The sequence below is a fragment of the Lagenorhynchus albirostris genome, chromosome 3 (assembly GCF_949774975.1).
Source record: "Lagenorhynchus albirostris chromosome 3, mLagAlb1.1, whole genome shotgun sequence".
Classification (NCBI taxonomy): Eukaryota; Metazoa; Chordata; class Mammalia; order Artiodactyla; family Delphinidae; genus Lagenorhynchus; species Lagenorhynchus albirostris.
The window spans coordinates 157,778,433-157,799,450 of record NC_083097.1 but is presented as its reverse complement, the minus strand read 5'-3'; the positions used below and the strand labels follow the sequence as shown (position 1 = coordinate 157,799,450).

The 21,018-nt window shown below is 43.4% G+C and overlaps 1 pseudogene; it reads right to left on the bottom strand.

Annotated features, from left to right (window-relative positions):
* Window positions 1-21,018, bottom strand: part of LOC132518642 (cytochrome P450 4F2-like) — a 68,767-nt pseudogene that overhangs the window by 42,956 nt on the left and 4,793 nt on the right.

The following is a 21,018-nucleotide window of genomic DNA, read 5'->3' as shown; positions in this document are numbered from 1 at the left end:
GCCTAGGTATGTACCCAAAAGAATTGAAAGCAGGGTTTAAACAAAAATTTGTACATGGCCCTTCATAGTGGCACCATCCACAATTGCCAAAAGTTGGATGTTTGGGAAACAGTTCAAATATCTGTTAACAGATGAATGAATAAATAAAATGAGGTATATCCATAACAAGAAATATTATTGGGTCATAAAAAAGGAGTGAGGCACTCATACATGCTACAACATGAATGAACTTTAAAAACATTATGGTAAGTGAAAGGAGTTGGACACAAAATGTCATATATTATATGATTCCATTTATATGAAATGTGCAGAATAGATACATCCATAGAGATAGATTCAGGAGCTGGAGGGTGGAGGAGGAAACAATGACTGCTAATGGGTACAGGTCTGCTTTGCAGGTGATGAAAATATTTTGGAACTAGATAGAGGAGAGGTGGTGGTTGCACACCGTTGTGAATGTACTAGATGCATGGAATCGACACTTTAATGTTATGAATTTTAGGAATGAATAAATTTTATGTTATGTGAGTTTTATCTCAACATAAAAAATGTTATTTTATCTTACATTTTTCTTGTTAATCTGGGGTTTTCATATAATAATGTATTGTGGACATCCTTCAACAGCATAAAATCATCTTGGGGGTCTTTAAAACCTTTGTGTTAAGTATTCAAGCCACTCTTTATTTTTGTAAATAGCATTATGTCAGGAAATCATTTAGTTTGTCTCACTTTGCAAGAATTCTCTTTATGCACCTTAATAAGCTTGAGATATCACAACCAATTACATATTGAGTTACTCTTAATCCCATAACTTTTGGTGTAGAAATTTCATTTTTATAGCAATAGATACACATGCATTCATGTAAGGTGTGGGTGTGGTTAAACACTTTTCCTACAACACGTAAGGCTTGATGACTCCACAGACACTGATTTTGGTCCTATTAACAGAAGCAGACCACTGGAGGGGAGAAGGTTATGACACTTCAGCTCCCCCAGGTAAACACTGATTTCATCCTCACACCAATCTTATGGATTGGAGAGATTAACTCACTTGCTCAAGGTCACTCAGTTGATGAGTGGTAGAGTGGGGGTAAGTTTGGTCAGCTTGGCTTCAGAATTCATGCCTTAGCTTCCAAGGAAGAAATTTTCAAGGTGTCTCAGCCCCAGGTGCATCAGATCACCTGGACAACCACTGCAGGATTACTAGAAGACACTCTTGGATGAGTGGTGCCTAACTTTTTAAATGTAGTGTTTTTGACGGGGGATTCATTCACTCATGTACAAAATAGGATGCTCAGTGAAAATACTTGTCCTCCATATGTCCTTTGTTTTCCTAGTTTTTTCATCTTTAGATAAATACTTTACTTTTTGTATATCATTTCACCGTATATTTATGCAAATAATATATGTGCTTAGTTACCCTCAGCTTCATTTTAAAACTGTATGTAAATTTACAAAATTTACTAAAAGTAAAGTTTGCTCTATTTGGTGTACACTTCTGAGATTTGAAATGTCTAGAGTTGTGTAACCACCACTACCATAGTCACACTTGATAGTCAAAAACTTTTCACCCCAACTCCTGCCAAACACTGATCTATTCTCCATCCCTGTAGTCTGGCTTCTTTCATGTTACAACACATTTATGATTCATTCATGTTGCATGCATCAATACTTTGTCTTTTTATTGCTAAGTAATATTCCATAGTATGGTGAGCCGCATTTTCTTCCCCAGTTGGAGGACATGTGGATTGTTTTCAACGTTGTGCTGTCATGAATAAAGCTACTATGAATATTTGTGTACAACCATTCACTGCTCTTGGAATGGGAGGGCTGGGTCATATTACATGTGTACGTTTAACATTAGAAGAAACAGCCAAACTTTTTCCAAAGTGTGCCACTTAAAATTTTTAATTTCATTAAAATTCCCAGCTTTATTGAGATATAATTGACACATAACATTTCTGTGTCAGGTGTACAACACGTTGATTTAATACATTTATACCTTAGAAAGTGATGCTACATAGTATTAGCTACCACCTCTACCCCATCACATACTCACCATTTATTCTTTGTGGTCAGAACATTTAAGATCTACTCTTTCAGGAACATTCAAGCTTCTGACACAGTACCATTAGCTGTAGTCACCATACTGTACATTAGATCCCCAAACTTGTTAATCTTATAACTAGAAGTTTGTATTCTTTGACCAGTATCTCCCCGTTTCCCCAACCCCTGGTAACCATCACTGTCTACTCTGTATCTTTGAGTTTGTCTTTTTTAGAATCCACATATAAGTAATATCATACAGTACAGTTATCCCTCAGTATCTGCGAGGGATGGCGGGATTGGTTCCTGGACTCCCCGTAGATACCAATAATTGGGGATGCTCAAATCCCTCATATAAAATAGTGTAGCATTTTTCATACAACCTACACATATCCTCCTGTATACTTTAAATCATCTCTAGATTACTTATAATGCCAAATACAATGTAAATGTTATGTAAATATTTTCTGGTACACAGCAAATTCAAGTTTTGCTTTTTGGAATTTTTTGGACTTCCTCCTCCCCCGAATCTTTTTGACCTGGGATTTGTTGCCTATGCAGATGCAGAACCCGCAGATATGGAAGGCTGCCTGTATTTGTCTTTCTCTAACTTATTTCACTTAGCATAATGCTCTCAAGGTCCAACCACGTTGTCACAAACGAGCAGGTTTTCCTTCTTTCTCCTGGCTGAATAATATTCCATTGTGTGTGTGTGTGTGTGTGTGTGTGTGTGTGTATCACATCCTCTTCATCCATTCATCCACTGATATACAGTTAGTTTGTTTACATATCTTGGCTATTGTGAATAATACTGCAATGAAGATGGGAGTGCAGATATCTCTGTGAGATCCTGATTTCAGTTTTGCTGGATCATACCGCAGTTTTATTTTTAATTTTTTGAGGAACCTCCATACTCTTTTCCATAGGTGTCCGTGTCATTTAAAATTCCTATTGTTAATGTGTGAGAGTTCTGGTTGCTGCCCATACTCATTGGCACCTGGCGGTGTCAGTTTTTCCCCAGCCATTCTTATAGGTGTGCAATGATATGTCCCTGTGATTTTAGTTTGCATTTCCTAATGACTAATGATGTTGAACATTTTTGTATGTGCCTGTTGGTCATCCATATATCTTCTGTGGTGAAGCACCTGTTCAAATCTTTTGCCCATTAATTTTCCTTGGATTGTTACCTTCCACTGTTGCATTTTACATACAAATCCTTTGTCAGATATGTGATTTGCAAGTCTTTTTTCCTAGTGTGTGGTTGGTCTTTATCTTAAATTTCTTTCACAGAGCAAAATTTTAAAATGTTTATAAAGTGCAGTTTATCAATTTTTTCATTTTATGATTATGCAGTTGGTGTTATATATAAGAACTCTCTGTTTAACCTAAGGCCACAAAGAGTCTCTTCTATGTTTTCTTCTAAAAGTTTTACATTTTTACATTATTTAGTTCTATGGCTCATATTAAATTAAATTTTGTATAAAATGTGAGGTACGGGATGACTTTTTTTTTTTTTTTTTGCATGTGGTTGTCGAATTTTTCCAGTACTACTTACTGAGAAGACTATCCTTTGTACATTGACTTGCCCTGCAAGTTTTTAAAGAAAATTTCTGGACTCTCTATACTGTTCCATTGATTAATATGCCTTTGACCAGTATCACACTGTCATTATTACTACTGTTTTATACTATGTGTTGAAAGGGGTCTTGTAAATCCTTCAACTAAATTTTCCCTTTTCCGAAAAATTTTGCCTCTGATAAATCCTTTGCATTTTCATGTACATTTTGTAATCAGCTTCTCTATTTCTGCAAAAGTCCTCCTGAGATTGTGATCTCATAGAATTGTAGACCGATTTGAATAGACTTAGCATCTTAACAATATCGACTCTTCTCCTCCATGAACATTGTATATCTCTCCATTAATTTGGGTCTTGTTGGACTTCTTTTATCAGTGTCTTGAAGTTTTCATCCTAGAAATCATGCACATATTTTGTTAGATTTATACCTGAGTATTTCACTTTTTCTGGTACATGATCCTTGAAAAAATGGTATTTGAAAACATTTTCCAATTGTTTATTACTAGTGTAGAGAAGGGTTGGCATGCATTTTCTGTAAAGACCCATATTGTAAATATTTCAGGCCTTACAGCCCTCCTCCTCTTCCTCTCCTTCTTTTGTAATTCTTTTAAAATATAAAACAATTCATTGCTTGTATATCTTAGAGAAACAGGGCACAGGCCAGACTTGGCCCATAGACCATAGTTTGCCACCCCCTGGAATATATAAATACAATTAATTTTTGTATATTAACCATGTATCCTGAAGTCTATTGGGTCATTCCCAATGGAATACAAATAACGCTGCTATTTCCTCAATCTTTGAAAAAAAAATCCTTGCGCTTGATCCCACTTTCCCACCTGTTAACCCACAGTTTCTTTCCCCCACCATGAAGCTAACCCCTTCAAAGAGTTATCTATACTTGGGGTTTCAAATGTCTTTTCTCCCACTACAAATGGGCTTTGACCACTAAGGGCTGTGATGGTGAATGAATAAGGGACAGGGAGGAGGGGAGGCATGGACCCATGGGTCCCCTGCTTAATTGTTAAGACACACCCAGGCCTGGTTCAGTCACTGGCTGTTGTGAGGTGTCCATTCCTCTTCTGAGTGTGTTGGAGGCTCCTTCTGCTAGAAGATTCGGAGACAACAAGCTCTAAGACATTCGGTCTCCATTAGTTCAATATGTGTGTGTGACTATGTGACTGTGTGTGGGATTTTGTGTAAGTGTATGTGTGACTGTGAACACATATGTGTCATGGTGTGTGTATATGAGTGTATGCACGTAATTGTGTGCATGGTTACATGCATGCATATATTGTGCTTTGCACTCGTGTGTGTGCATGTGTGTGTAAAAGTGTGTATGTAGCTGCAAGCACACATGGGTGTATGTAACTGTGTTTGTGTGTGTCTGTGTGTACACAGTGTGTATGTGTATGTGATTGTGTATGCAGTTGTGTGCATGTGTGGGTGAACGTGTGTGTATGTGTGTAAGGGTGTAAATGTATGTGTCCTGAAGTCACTGAACCACTGTAATGGTCTGCACCAGACTGTGTTCCTGAAAACAACTGCTGTGGGAGGCCTGTCCCCAGACCTCAGCCGTGCAATGCAGGCAGGACATTCTGGAGAAATAATGCCTTTGGGAGCAGCCCTGACTAAGGACTTGTGGGTGTGTGTTCTCTGCTGTCCCCGAGAGGGACTGAGCCCCAGGTGCCACAATGTGAGCTTTCTGGCTAAAGTACCCTTTACCTGCTGCCTTCCCTTCCCAGTCTCACTTCCACAGTGCCCTACTGGCATTTCCTGGGATTATTTCCAAGGAAATAATTTCCAAGGAAACAACTTGCAGTTGAATTCTTGCCTCAAGGTCACCTCCAAATAAAGTATTTGCACTTGAATCCTTGCATGAGGATCTACTTCCAGAGGATGCAAACTAAGACACACATAGGCTCACTCCTCCAATCCCCAAGGGTCTGTTATTATTCCCTTTTTACTGAGGAGGAATGTGAGTCTCAGAGAGGGCAATTTACTTGCCCAAGGTCACACAGCTGGAGAGTGGCAAAGCTTAGCCTTGACCAGGAGCCCTCTGATCCCAAGCCAGTGCTTGCTCCTTTCTAAGGAGCCTCTTCCCTGCTAAGGTCAGAGGGAATGAATAGGGGATGTTCATAGCCTGCAAGACAGCTGATGTGTGTGCCAGTAGGGACTAAGGCTCATTGCTGGTGACTGTGTCCTCGTTCTGTCATAAAATAAGAGAAATAAGACAATTACTCATGCTTGGTGCTGACTGTGAGCTAGGGAGTATTGTAAGCACTTTACTCATTTTAATTTATTTGATTTTCACAACCACCTTGTCATTACCCTCAATTTTCAGGTTAGAAAATTGAGGCACAGAAAAGTAAAGAGACATACCCAAATTCACTCAGCTGGTGCTGATTTGAACCCTGGCACCTGGAGTCCTTGTTCTTAACCATGATGCCTTCTGCCTTCTACAGGTTTCATATATTGCATCCTGCCACCTCTCTGGCATGGCACTAAGCATGCAGTAGCATGGTACTATGCATAACACTAAAAATTTTTCCCTTTAAAAATATAATCTGTGGGACTTCCCTGGTGGTCCAGTGGTAAATAATCTGCCTTACAATTCAGGGGACTCGAGTTCAATCCCTGGGCAGTTAACCAAGATCCCACATGCCGTGGGGCAACTAAGCCCCCACATCGCAGCGACTGAGCTCACGCACCTCAACTAGAGAGCCTGCATGCCTCAAACTACAGAACCCACGTGCTCTGGAACCCACGTGCCACGGCTACAGAGCCCATGGGCCCTGGAGCCTGCGCACCACAACTAAAGAAGAGAAAACCCCCATGCCACATCTAGAGAGAAGCCCGAGCGCCACAAAGAAGAGTCCATGTGCCTCAGCGAAGATCCCGCATGCAGCAACTAAGACCCGATGCAGCCAAAAATAAATTTAATTAATTAATTATAAAGAAATAAATCTAAAAAATATATAAATAATTTGTAATTACATAGATTACTAATTATAATGAAAAATGTTTTGCAGGCTTCATCTAAGAAAAGGAAATAGTTGGGTAAATGTAGACATATAGCAGAACCATTCTGCCTCCTACTCTGCCCTCCCATTCCAGGTGTTGGGTATAATTTTTCATTTTTTTTCTGTGCCTACACAAACATCAACACTCACATAACTGGATTGCTGAGGTGTCCCATCCCTTTGCAGAATGTAATAGTTGGGTCCTGGCAGAGACCTCAGATGGGCTACATGAGAGTGGCTTTAAGTAGGGGCCATTTACAAAGTATTGACTGTGTAAATAAGGAATGTTGCCTGCCACCTGGTTCTACAAGAATTAAATCATCAGCCACTGCAATTGCTAATTCAGGACAGAGACCAGGATGAGGCACTCTGCACATTGGGAAAACAGGCCTTTAGATAGTTTAGATATTTAGGAAAAATTTTATGAGCCTGAATTCTTGCATCCTCCGATACTTAGAAAAGTACTAAAATTATTAACTAAAAAATCTGTTCCTCATGACGACTAGCAGTAACCATCTACCATGCTGTATATTGGATTGCACGTACCCCTTAGCCAAAATCACATATATGCTGACCTCCTTCCTCACCTCTTTGGAGCAGTTCCTCAGAACTATCTGAGAGGCTGTCTCCTGGGCGACAGTCCTCAGTAATGTCCCTGAATAAAACTGAATCTCACTGCTCTGACGTTGTGCATTTTTTATTTCAGTTGACAGTGGGCCAAGGGAAACCATCAAGGCTAGTATAGCCCCCTGGGGGCCTAGCACCAGCTGAGAGCTGACACCACCCCCGGGCCAGGTAGTAGCTGTTCCTGGAACCCAGAGGGATTAGCTGAAGCTGAAAGCAGCAGTGGCCTTTGGCAGAGGATGGATGTCTGTCCTCCAATCCCCTCCGACTGCCTGCAGGTGCCTTCCATTGACCAAACATCATCTCCTTATCTGACTCGGGCTGCAGGTAGGTGGCCAGACTCCTATTAAAACTGGGAAGAACAAACCTGACTCCACATTGGATCTAGGCCTTTGTCTCTAACCTTTGTACTCTGTTGCCTGTGCTCAGTCATGCTGGCTCTGCACCTTTGTAAAAGAATGTTGCCTGTAGCTGTTTTGCCAACAGTCTGCTTTCACTTTTTTTTTTTTTTTTTTTTTCGGTACGCGGGCCTCGCACTGCTGTGGCCTCTCCCGCTGCGGAGCACAGGCTCCGAACACACAGGCCCAGCGGCCATGGCCCACGGGCCCAGCCGCTCTGCGGCATGTGGGATCCTCCCGGACCGGGGCACGAACCCGCATCCCCTGCATCGGCAGGCGGACTCTCAACCACTGCGCCACCAGGGAAGCCCTGCTTTCACTTTTAAGGTTCATTGTATTCGCTAGTAAAATAACCACTCGTCTCACACAAGTGAACAGCTTCAATCAAATCTTTAAAAGGAGGAGCTTCAAGATGGCGGAAGAGTAAGACGCTGAGATCACCTTCCTCCCCACAAATACATCAGAAATACATCTACATGTGGAACAACTCCTACAGAACACCTACTGAACACTGGCAGAAGACCTCAGACCTCCCAAAAGGCAAGAAACTCCCCATGTACCTGGGTAGGGTAAAAGAAAAAACAGAGACAAAGTATAGGGACAGGACCTGCCGCTCTGGGAGGGAGCTGTGAAGGAGGAAAGGTTTCCACATACTAAGAAGCCCCTTTGCGGGCAGAGACTGCGGGTGGCGGAGGGGGGAAGCTTCGGATCCGCGGAGGAGAGCACAGCAACAGGGGTGCGGAGGGCAAAGCGGAGAGATTCCCGCACAGAGGATTGGTGCCAACCGGCACTCACCAGCCCGAGAGGCTTGTTTGCTCACCCGCCGGGGCAGGCGGGGCCTGGAGTTGAGGCTCGGGCTTCGGTCGGATCGCAGGGAGAGGACTGGGGTTGGCGGCGTGAACACAGCCTCAAGGGGGTTAGTGCACCACGGCTAGCCGGGAGGGAGTCCGGGAAAAAGTGTGGAGCTGCCAAAGAGGCAAGAGACTTTTTCTTCCCTCTTTGTTTCCTGGTGTGCGAGGAGAGGGGATTAAGAACGCTGCTTAAAGGAGCTCCGGAGAAGGGCGCCAGCCGCGGCTAAAAGCGCGGACCCCAGAGGCGGGCATGAGACGCTAAGGCTGCTGCTGCCGCCACCAAGAAGCCTGTGTGCGAGCACAGGTCACTATCCACACCTCCCTTCCGGGGAGCCTGTGCAGCCCGCCACTGCCAGGGTCCCGTGATCCAGGGACAACTTTCCCGGGAGAACACACAGCACGCCTCAGGCTGGTGCAACGTCACGCCGGCCTCTGCAGCCGCAGGCTCGCCCGGCACTCCGTACCCCTCCCTCCCCAGGGCCTGAGTGAGCCGGAGCCCCTGAATCAGCGGCTCCTTTAACCCCGTCCTGTCTGAGCGAAGAACAGACGCCCTCAGGCGACCTACACGCAGAGGCGGGGCCAGATCCAAAGCTGAACCCCAGGAACTGTACAAACAAAGAAGAGAAAAGGAAATCTCTCCATGCGCCCTCAGGAACAGCAGATTATATCCCCACAACCAACTTGAGGTACGCTGCATCTGTGGAATACCTGAATAGACAACGAATCAACCCAAAATTGAGGTGGTGGATCTGGAAGCAACTGTAGCCTTGCGGTTTGCTGTCTGTGACTGACTTGTTTCTGATTTTTATGTATATCTTAGTATAGTTTTTAGTGCTTGTTATCATTGGTGGATTTGTTTATTGGTTTGGTTGCTCTCTTCTTTGTTTTTATTAATATTTTATTTTAATAATTTTTTATTTTTTAATTATCTAATTTTATTTTATTTTTTAAAATATTTTTCTTTCTTTCTTTTTTTCCTCCCTTTTCTTCTGAGCTGTGTGGTTCACCGGGTCTTGGTGCTCCAGCCTGGTGCCAGGCCTGAACGTCTGAGGTGGGAGAGCCGAGTTCGGGACTTTGGACCACCAGAGACCTCCCTGCCCCACGTAATATCAATCGGCAAGAGCTCTCCAGAGATCTCCGTCTCAACGTTAAGACCCAGCTCCACCCAACGGCCAGCAAACTCCAGTGCTAGACGCCACATGCCAAACAGTTAGCAAGGCAGAACACAACACCACTCATTAGCAGAGAGGCTGCCTAAAACCATAATAAGTTCACAGACACCCCAAAACACACCACCGGACACAGCCCTGCCCACCAGAAAGACAAGATCCAGCCCCACCCACCAGAACACAGGCACCAGTCCCCTCCACCAGGAAGCCTACACAAGCCACTGAACCTACCTCACCCACTGGGGGCAGACACCAAAAACAACGGGAACTATGAACCTGCAGCCTGCAGAAAGGAGACCCCAAACACAGTAAGTTAAGCAAAATGAGAAGACAGAGCAATATGCATCAGATGAAGGAGCAAGGTAAAACCCACCAGACCAAACACATGAAGAGGAAATAGGCAGCCTACCTGAAAAAGAATTCAAAGTAATGATAGTAAAGATGATCCAAAATCTTGGACAAAGAATAGAGAAAATATAAGAAACGTTTAACAAGAACCTAGAAGAATTAAAGAGCAAACAAACAATGATGAACAACACAATAAATGAAATTTAAAATTCTCTAGAAGGACTCAATAGCCGAATAACTGAGGCAGAAGAACAGAAAAGTGACCTGGAAGATACAATAGTGGAAATAACTACCACAGAGGAAAATAAAGAAAAAAGAATGAAAGGAATTGAGGACAGTCTCAGAGACCTCTGAGGCAACATTATATGCACCAACATTTGAATTATAGGGGTCCCAGAAGAGGAAGAGAAAAAGAAAGGGTCTAAGAATATATTTGAACAGATTATGGTTGAAAACTTCCCTAATATGGGAAAGGAAATAGTCAAGTCCAGGAAGCACAGAGAGTCCCATACAGGATAAATCTAAGGAGAAATATGCCAAGACACATATTAATCAAACTATCAGAAATTAAATACGAAGAAATAAATTAAAAGCAGCAAGGGAAAAACAACAAATAACATACAAGGGAATCCCCATAAGGTTAACAGCTGATCTTTCAGCAAAAACTCTGCAAACCAGAGGCGAGTGGCAGGACATATTTACAGTGATGAAAGGGAAAAACCTACAATCAAGATTACTCTACCAAGCAAGGATCTCATTCAGATTCAATGGAGAAATTAAAACCTTTACAGAAAAACAAAAGTTAAAAGAATACAGCACCACAAAACCAGCTTTACAGCAAAGGATAAAGAAACTTCTCTAGGCAGGAAACACAAGAGCAGGAAAAGATCTACAAAAACAAACCCAAAACAATCAAGAAAATGGTAATAGAAACATACTTATCAATAATTACCTTAAATGTAAATGGATTTAATGCTCCAACAAAAAGACATAGACTGGCTGAATGGATAAAAAATCAAGACCCGTATATATGCTGTCTACAAGAGACCCACGTCAGACCTAGGGACACATACAGACTGAAAGTGAGGGGATGGAAAAAGATATTCCATGTAAATCTGGAAACCATGGAAATCAAAATAAAGCTGGAGTAGCAATACTCATATCAGAAAAAATAGACTAAAATAAAGACTATTACAAGGCACAAAGAAGGATACTACATAATGATCAAGAGATTAATCCAAGAAGAAAATATAAGCATTGTAAATATTTATGCACCCAACGTAGGAGCACCTCAATACATAAGGCAAATGCTAACAGCCATAAAAAGGGAAATTGACAGTAATGCAATAATAGTAGGAGACTTTAACACCCCACTTTCACCAATGGACAGATCATCCAAAATGAAAATAAATAAGGAAACACAAGCTTTAAAAGACACTTTAAACCAGATAGACTTAATTGATATGTATAGCACATTCCATCCAAAACAACAGAATACACTTTCTTCTCAAGTGCTCATGGAACATTCTCCAAGATAGATCATATCTGGGTCACAAATCAAGCCATGGTAAATTTAAGAAAATTGAAATCATATCAAGTATCTTTTCCAACCACAATGCTATAACACTAGATATCAATTACAGGAAAAAATCTGTAAAAGAGACAAACCCATGGAGGCTAAACAATATGCTACTAAATAACCAATAGATCACTGAAAAAATCAAAGAGGAAATCAAAAAATACCTAGAAATAAATGACAAAGAAAATATGACGACCAAAAACCTATGGGATGCAGCAAAAGCAGTTCTAAGAGGGAAGTTTATAGCAATGCAGTCCTACCTCAAGAAAGAGAAACATCTCAAATAGACAACCTAACCTGAGACCTAAAGCAATTAGAGAAAGAAGAACAGAACAAACAAACAAACAAAAAATACAAAAGTTAGAAGGAAATAAATCATAAAGATCAGATCAGAAATAAATGAAAAAGAAGTGAAGGAAATGATAGCAAAGATCAATAAAACCAAAAGCTGGTTCTTTGAGAAGATAAACAAAGTTGATAAACTATTAGCCAGACTCATCAAGAAGAAAAAAGAGAAGACTCAAATCAATAGAATTAGAAATGAAAAAGGAGAAGTAACAACTGACATGCAGAAATACAAAGGATCACGACAGATTACTACAAGCAACTATATGACAATCAAATGGACAACCTGGGAGAAATGGCCAAATTCTTAGAAAAGCACAACCTTTCAGGACTGAACCAAGAAGAAAGAGAAAATATATACAGACCAATCACAAGCACTGAAATTGAAACTGTGATTTAAAAACTTCCAACAAACAAAAGCCCAGGATCAGATGGCTTCACAGACAAATTCTATCAAATATTTAGAGAAGAGCTAACACCTTCTCAAACTCTTCCAAAATATAGCAGAGGGAGGAACACTCCCAAACTCATTCTACGAAGTCACCATCACCCTGATACCAAAACCAGACAAAGATGTCACCAAAAAAAGAAAACTACAGGCCAATATCACTGATGAACATAGAGGCAAAAATCCTCCACAAAATACTAGCAAACAGAATCCAACAGCACTTTAAGAGGATCATACACCATGATCGAGTGGGGTTTATCCCAGGAATGCAAGGATTCTTCACTATACGCAAATCAATCACTGTGATAAACCATATTAACAAGTTGAAGGGGAAAAACCATATGATCATCTCAATAGATGCAAAGGAAGCTTTCGATAAATTTCAACACCCATTTATGATAAAAACTCTCCAGAAAGTAGGCACAGAGGGAACATACCTCAACATAATAAGGACCATATATAACAAACCCACAGCCAACATCGTTCTTAATGGTGAAAAACTGAAACCATTTCCACTAAGGTCAGGAACAAGCCAAGGTTGTCCACTCTCACCACTGTTGTTCAATATAGTTTTGGACGTTTTAGCCACAGCAATCAGAGAGGAAGAAGAAACAAAAGGAATCCAAATTGGAATAGGAGAAGTAAAACTGTCACTCTTGGCAGATGACATGATACTATACATAGAGAATCCTAAAGATGCTACCAGAAAACTACTAGAGCTAATCAATGAATCTGGTAAAGTAGCAGGATACAAAATTAATGCACAGAAATCTCTTGCATTCCTATACACTAATGTTTAAAAATCTGACAAAGAGGGCTTCCCTGGTGGCGTAGTGGTTGAGAGTCCGCCTGCTGATTCAGGGGACACGGTTCGTGCCCCGGTCCGGGAAGATCCCACGTGCCGCGGAGCAGCTGGGCCCGTGAGCCATGGCCGCTGAGCCTGCGCGTCCGGAGCCTGTGCTCCGCAACGGGAGAGGCCACAACAGTGAGAGGCCCGCGTACCGCAATAAATAAATAAATAAATAAATAAATAAATAAATAAATAAATAAATAAATAAATAAATAAATAAATAAATCCAGAAGAGGAAAACAAGCAAGAGTTTTACTTTTTTTTGACTGCTCCTCGCGGCTTGCAGGGTCTCAGTTCCGCGACCAGGGATTGAACCTGGGCCCTCACTCGGGCCCTCAGCAGTGAAAGCACAGAATCGTAACCACTGGACCACCAAAGTTCGGAGTCCTAACCATCGGACGGCCAGGCAATTCCCAAGAGTTTTATGTTGTAGTCTTAGAGTATGAAAGTCTTTTTCCTAGCACGATTTAGAAAACACACACACACACACACACACACACACACACACACAAGCTTTAAAAAAAATAAATAAATCTGACTACAAATAAATAAATGAAAACCAAATAAGTCAAAAGATGATCTGGGGAAAAATTCTTGCATAACTGAAAAAGACTAATTTTCTTTATATTTAAAAAGTTCTTGGATAAACAACAAGGTCCTACTGTATAGCACAGGGAACTATATCCAATCTCCTGGGATAAAGCATAATGGAAAATATTTTTAAAAGAATGTATATATGTGTAAAACTGAGTCACTTTGCTGTACAGCAGAGATTGGCACAACGTTGTAAATCAACTATACTTCAATTTTTAAAAAAAGTTCTCATAGGGACTTCCCTGGTGGTCCAGTGGTTAAGACTCTGCCCTTCCAATGCAGGGGACACGGATTCAATCTCCGGTCGGGGAACTAAGATCCCACATGCGGCGCCACTCAAAATAAATAAATAAATAAATAGAAAAAAAAAAAACGTTCTTATGAACCAGTAAAGAAAAAACTCAAAGTGAAGGGGGCAAACTATGCAAACTGACCCTCCACAGAAAAAGAAATATGCAGGGTTGGTCAAATGTGATAACAGCGCTCAACTTTACACATATTTAAAGTGATGTTCACTAAAATAACAAAGTATTGGGGCTTCCCTGGTGGCGCAGTGGTTGAGAGTCCGCCTGCCGATGCAAGGGACACGGGTTCGTGCCCCGGTCCGGGAAGATCCCACATGCCGCGGAGCGGCTAGGCCCGTGAGCCATGGCCGCTGAACCTGCGCGTCCGGAGCCTGTGCTCCGCAACGGGAGAGGCCACAACAGTGAGAGGCCCGCGTACCAAAAAACAAACAAACAAACAAAATAAAACAAAGTATATTTCACCTAACAGAAAGCAAAATTTTAAGTTTTATGATGCACACTATCAGTGAAGATACAAGGAAATTGGCACTCTCAAAATCTGTAGGAGTGAATTTGCCAAGAGCTATTAAATTGCAAAACTCAAATGGTCTTTGATCCAGCAACACCACTTCTAGGAATTTGTCCTAGAGACATGTCCACACATATAAGCAAAATTGATGTTCACTACATCATGTTTATTATAGCAAAAGGCTAGAAAACTATACACATGTCCATTGATGAGGGAATGTTTAAATAAATTATGGTACATTCATGTGGTGGAATACTATACAACTATGGAAAAGGTGAATATAGGGATCAACTAGTCCTATCACACCATGCAGGGTAAATCAGTACAGAGACACCAAAAGGCAATTTGGCAATATCTGTTCTAATTGAAAATGTTTACATAAATGTCCCCAGCAGAAGCAGCCTGGCTTAAGCAATGCTATGCAGCACTCAGAGAGAAGGAGTCTAAGGCACATTACTGAGTGAAAAGAACAAGTGACCAAATGTGTGTGTATGTGTATTTATGTTAAACTGTAATAACTTAATCTTATGCAGGATGTTTCATTTTGTGCAAAAAAAAAAACCTATTCTCATTATTGACTTTGCAATTCAAATTTAATTTTCCAAAATTTAAAAAGAAAAGAAAGGATCTTGAAGTTATATTGTCAATGTGCATGCCTGAATGCTCTGTATATACTCTCGGTTGTAGAGAGACAAGACAGAATGAATGAGTAAGGTGAGAGGGACTGTGAACAGATAAATGTAGGGGTAGACTGAACAACGTCTGGAAGGACACAGGAAACCATTGAAGGAAGGGATGGGATTGGGACGCTGGCATATGACAGAGGCTTATGTGAGGTGATGGATGTGTTAACTACCCTTATTGTAATCATTTTGCAATATATACGTGTATCAAACCATCATGCTGTACACCTTAAACTTACATAATGCTATACATCAATTATATCTCAGTTAAGCTGGTGGGGGGAGTTGATGGGAGGTTTATATTCATTGTAAACCCCTCTGTGCTGTTTGGATTTTAACCAAGTGCATAATTTTTTTTGAAGTTGGGAGAAGCACAAAAACACTTTTCTACCTCACAGGACTGCTGTGCTGAGCAAAGCCTTGCAGTTGAGGACACAACTTCCAAAATGTTTGTCCAGCCCAGTACTTCCTCGTCATCCTTCAGTCCTTGGCCCAGAATCTACCCCTGGACCCCCAGGCTGCAGCTCATCCCCTCCAGTTTGCCCCTGTAGCTGCAAAGAGTTATTTCTAATACTCATATCTGACCTGACCATCCCCTGCTCAAACATCTCCCATGGCTCCCCATTGCCCTCCTACTTCAGTCATGGATCTCCCTTCAAGAAAGGACCTGCTGTACAGCTGCAAGGAGGGCTATTAGCTGATAGCCTCCAGCTATAGGGTCTCTGGGCTCTGCTGTAGCATTCAAGCCAAGTCCACACTTTCCTGGGCAGCCCACAGCCAATGACTGAGCACGGTGGGCCACTGCTGCCTGACCGTTTCTGCCCAATGTGGACACTCCCCCTAATGGCAGCATCCCTGCCCATTTTTTATCTTTTATCACCAAAGTACTTGAACTGACACCTTTGAAAAACTCTTAACATGGTATCCAAAGCATTCCAAGAAGGGGCTTCCATTACTAGCTCCAGCCCTTACTGGGGGGCCCCCTCTGTTCCTCACACTGTATATTTTCCCAAGGGGACCCAGCCACCTTTACTTCCTCCCCAAACATTCCAGGGCCCACTTCTGCATGCTTCCATCCTGGCCTTTGCACAAGCTATTCCCTTGGCTTTGGCACTGTCCCCACTACACACACCCAGAGTGGTGGAATTCATATTCACTTTTTTTACTAGCAAGCCTCATCTCCTTTCCTCTGTGCCCCAGCCCTTGCCCATGTAGGACTCCAATGGGGACTAGGACACTGAGTTGGGTAAGGGGCAGGGCGGTGTAGGACATGTTTTACTGAACAAAAAAGATGGATGACCTTTTTTTACCCCCAAAGATCTCTTGGGAATCCCTGGAATAGGACTATTAAGTGGGAATTAGAGAAAAAGAGCAAAAATTAAGGGGAAATGAGGGTCCTTTGGGGGAAGGACCAAAGGCAGAAAAGCAAGAGAGGGGAAAAAGAATTTCATATACTGAACATGTATTTGGGGTGGCATCTCTTCTACACATATTGTCCACAATACTCCAAGTAGCACTGTAGGGGAGAGATTCCCCCACCCCACCCCCAATTTATAGAGGGAGAAAAATGATATTCAGATAAGGGAATTGGTTTTTATTAAAGTCACATAGCAAGTTAGTGGGGGCATTAATGTGAAACACTCAGATCTTTGTGTCCCCAAAAGGACTACAAACTTTCACCTGCTATTCAGACTGGGTATCAGACCCCTGCCTCTGGGCTCTGCTCCTATTTCCCCACTAAGCAATAATGACAGAATCAACAAAAAAAAATCTTTCCACTATCCCAGCTGGGGAGCAGAGACAATGAGAAGGGGTTCAGGAACAGACCATGAGGGACCTGCACCCACCATTCAATCTCTTTTAGGCTCACGGTCCCCTCAGGAGCTCTCACACCTCCTGCTGGCAGCGTTTCCTGGTATTCTGGGTACTTTGCAAGGTTGTACAGGGACCCAAGAGAGGGCCCACTGGCTGTGGTGTCCATGGGCCTGAGGGGTCAGCCAGGGACAGGCTTGGGTCCTCTGGGCTACTTCAGCAACCAGAGGGTGGGACAGCACCATGTTTAAGCCCCACCCCCCGCCACCACCCCCCCACAAAGGACGATGGGAAGGATGGGCAAGATGGGGTGATCCAGGGGCCCCAGCTGCCAAGTCCCTGGGATGAAGAGGACCCCCTGCCTATTCTGTAGTCCCCACACTGGGGACCCTCACCTTCAAACATGAAGGTGTCAGCCTCAGCTCAGGTGTCCCTCATCTGACAGTTTCTTTCCCATCTTCATCCTGGAGAGAAAGCAAGATCCCTCCAAAATCACACCAGTTTCTGGGGGACCACCTGAGCCTAAACCTGAGATAGTCCCCTGAAGCTCCAGCATCCAAGCAGGATTCTTCCCTCTTCAACTCCAGAGCCCACCCCACAGGACTCCCTCCCCTAGTCTCCTGCCTCCTGTTTACTCCTTCCAGATAGCCCTTCTACACAGTCACATCTAAGGGACTTCTCTCTGACCTGTCCCCTCCCCTTCCTCGCTCCCTTCTATGGACTCCCTAGCACTCTCTGGATCAAGTCCAAGTTCTTTGACCTGACATTTGAAAACAAGGTCCCAGCCTATCTCTTGAATTTAGATCCCAGAGAAGAGTACCTTGGCCAGCAGGAGCACATCAATGAAGTCCAAAGTCCTCGGCCTTAGCCTTGGCCTTGAGGAAGTCTTGGGAACCCTGGACTAATGAGGGTGCAATGCCGCTCCTGATGACAGCCTCTGTGAAGTCGTGCACCAGGTCGCAAGCCCCATGGAAGTGCTGCACATCACGGGTGAGGTAGTACAGGAGGTCCATGTGCAGGAAGATCTACTCGGTCCATTTCATCACAAGGGGCACTGAGCTCCAAGATGGCAGCAATATATTCGCTGGGTTTCCTACAGGGGTCCAGACCAGAGAGAGCCTTAAGAAGCAGTATTGTGTATCTGTGGGGCCATCTGTTCTTAGAGGGACTGTTTCCTGATAGGGAAAGTCTTGGGAACCCTGATAGGAGGGAAGCTCCTGGTTTTCTAGGCTTCACATATTTTTAAGCTGCTGCCTCCCCTTCATGATCTCATACTGCAGGGAGCACGTCCCAGTCAATAACCCAGGGACCACATCCCATCCAGAAAAGAATGCCCTTCAGTCATGTTTCTCTCTCTGCCTCCCATCTCTGTGAACTGCCTCATGTCCCTAGATCTCAGAGCAGAGCTTGGGAATCATGCTCATCTCTCCACTCTCCCCACACAACAATCTAGGACCCTGCCATTCTTTCTCAGTTTTCCCCCAAATCTGCCACATTTTCTCCACCAAGCTCAAGTTTCCTCCCCTCTGTGGTCTTCTCACATCCTGTGTCTACACAAACAATCAGTCTTCTCTCAAGTCAGATGTTCAAGCTCAGCTTTGACCACAACTCTCATCTGGTCAAAGACCTTCTGTGGCTTCCTGGAAACATCAGGGTAAAGTCCATATCCTCTTTGTCTGACTTCAGAATGTCCTTAAGATATAACTGCCCACTCCTCCAACCTCATACCCCAAGGCGTCCTCCTCACTGTTACACATGTTCTGCTCATCCTAGCCTCCTGGTCTTTATCAAAACAGTTTCTACCTACCTGAAAGGATAGCTCCTTTGCTTTCCCTTTCCCTGTCCCTTCAATGTCCCAGCTCTGACCCACCCTCCTCCAGGAAGGGCCCTTCTGATTTTCCCTGGTCAGTCCTCCCTCCCCCCATCTACTCCCTTGGGTCTATGGCTCATGTTCCCAGGCCCCTGGGGCTGAGACTTACTCCTGGCAATTGCTGTCAAAACTGAAGACACATTTCTGAAGGACTGTCCAGGGTCATGAGGGCTGATGTGTTCAAACATGTCCATATGAGTGCTGCCCCTCTGAAAGCCAGGCGCTGCCACTTGGCCTGGACAGAGAAGAGGGCAGAGCTGGGGGCTGAAACTTCCCCCTCCTGAGCCCCTCCCCAATCTCAACCACCTGGATGGACTCCCCCAGGACCTGGCCTCTTGGTCCTCTGCCCCAAGCACCTATCTCCAGGGAAGACAAGGCTTGAGTGGGAGTGGTAGCAGCTGTTACTATCAAGGACATGAAGGACCCCCACAGCTGGTAGTCAGGGAGACCTGGTTTTCAAGGTCCAGCTCTGCCTCTTATGTTTCTGTGTGCCCCTTGGTCAACTCATTGCTTTCCATTTGGGCTTTTCCAAATGGAAATTTGGAATTCCAAATTCCAAGTGTCCAAATTTTAGTAGCAGTTAAGATGACCTGCTTTGGTGTTGGACAAAACGAAGTTAGAATTCCTGCCCCACCACGTACAACTCACTTACTAATGAGCAATCTTGGGCAATTTCCCTAACCTCTCTGACCTTCCATTTCATCATCCTTAATATGGCAATGACAATCATCTCTACCTCATAGGATTGTGAAAATAAATTAGACAAACACATGCCATGGACTTGGCCCACAATTTCTGATATACAGTAAGTGTTAAATGATTGTTAACTACCATCATCATCTTCATCATTATCATATCCCTCCCCTTTACCCTCCCATCATTATCCCTCCCCTTTACCCTCAGTCCTTTGCAGTGAGATTTTTCAGCTCTTCCATTAGGAGGTGGAACCTGTTTCTCTTGAATCTGAGCTGAGCTAGGACTTGCTTCGGTCAACAGGAGGTGGAAACTATCGTATGCTAGTTCTGACACCAGGCTTCAAGAGGTACTGCATGTTTCTGCTCATTCTCTTGGAGCCCAGCCTCCACCATGTAGTCCAAGCCCAGGCTAGCCTCCTGGAAGATGAGAGACAAATACAGGGAGTCCATTGTCCCCACCAAGGCCATCCTAAACCAGCTGACAGCTAGCCGAGCCCAAACATGTGCCAAAGCTGAACCTGGATCAGCAGAGCTGTCTTCGGAACCTACCCATGACCACGAACACATGAATAATTCCAGCTAGGCTGAGAAGAATGACTCAACTGACCCCATCATCTCATGAACAATAACAAAACACTAATTCTTTCGAGTCCATGAGTTTTTAAGGTGGTACCTAATGCAGAAAGAACTACTATGCAATCTTCATCATTTTCTGTCCCTGAATTTACAGAGGCTCCACGAAGCAGACTAGAAAACTAAAGCCTTCTGAGCACCTACTATGTGCCAGGAACACGGACTGCACGACATCATCTTGATGACTCTTTAAGAAGGGATTATTATCCCGATTTTACAGATGAGGAAAACTGAGGCTTGGAGAGGAAAATCAGTGACCCCCAAAGCCCATCCAGCAGGGCCAGGATTCCAGACCATATGTGTGTAAGCCCACTCCCCCTTTTCCTAAGGCTCCAGCTGGGACCCGGAGTTCAAGAAACTCACATGCATGATGTCCTGCCACTCTTGGTGAAAATCTTCATATACGGCTTCAAAATCTCAAAGTGGAAGGCGGGTGTCAGCAGGCATCCATGGTGGTTCCACCTTTTCACCGGCAACTCAGCAGGAGCCCATCCCCTAGCAGAGGCAGCCATGAGGAGTGAGCAAGGGCGGACACCTTCCCCTGGGCCCTCAAGGTTGTCCTCACCCCCTTCACTCACAGTTTACTCACCCAGCCAGGGATTCAGGAAGATGTAGAAAAAACATATCCTTGGGTATGATGGTGGGCTGACATGAGAGCTAG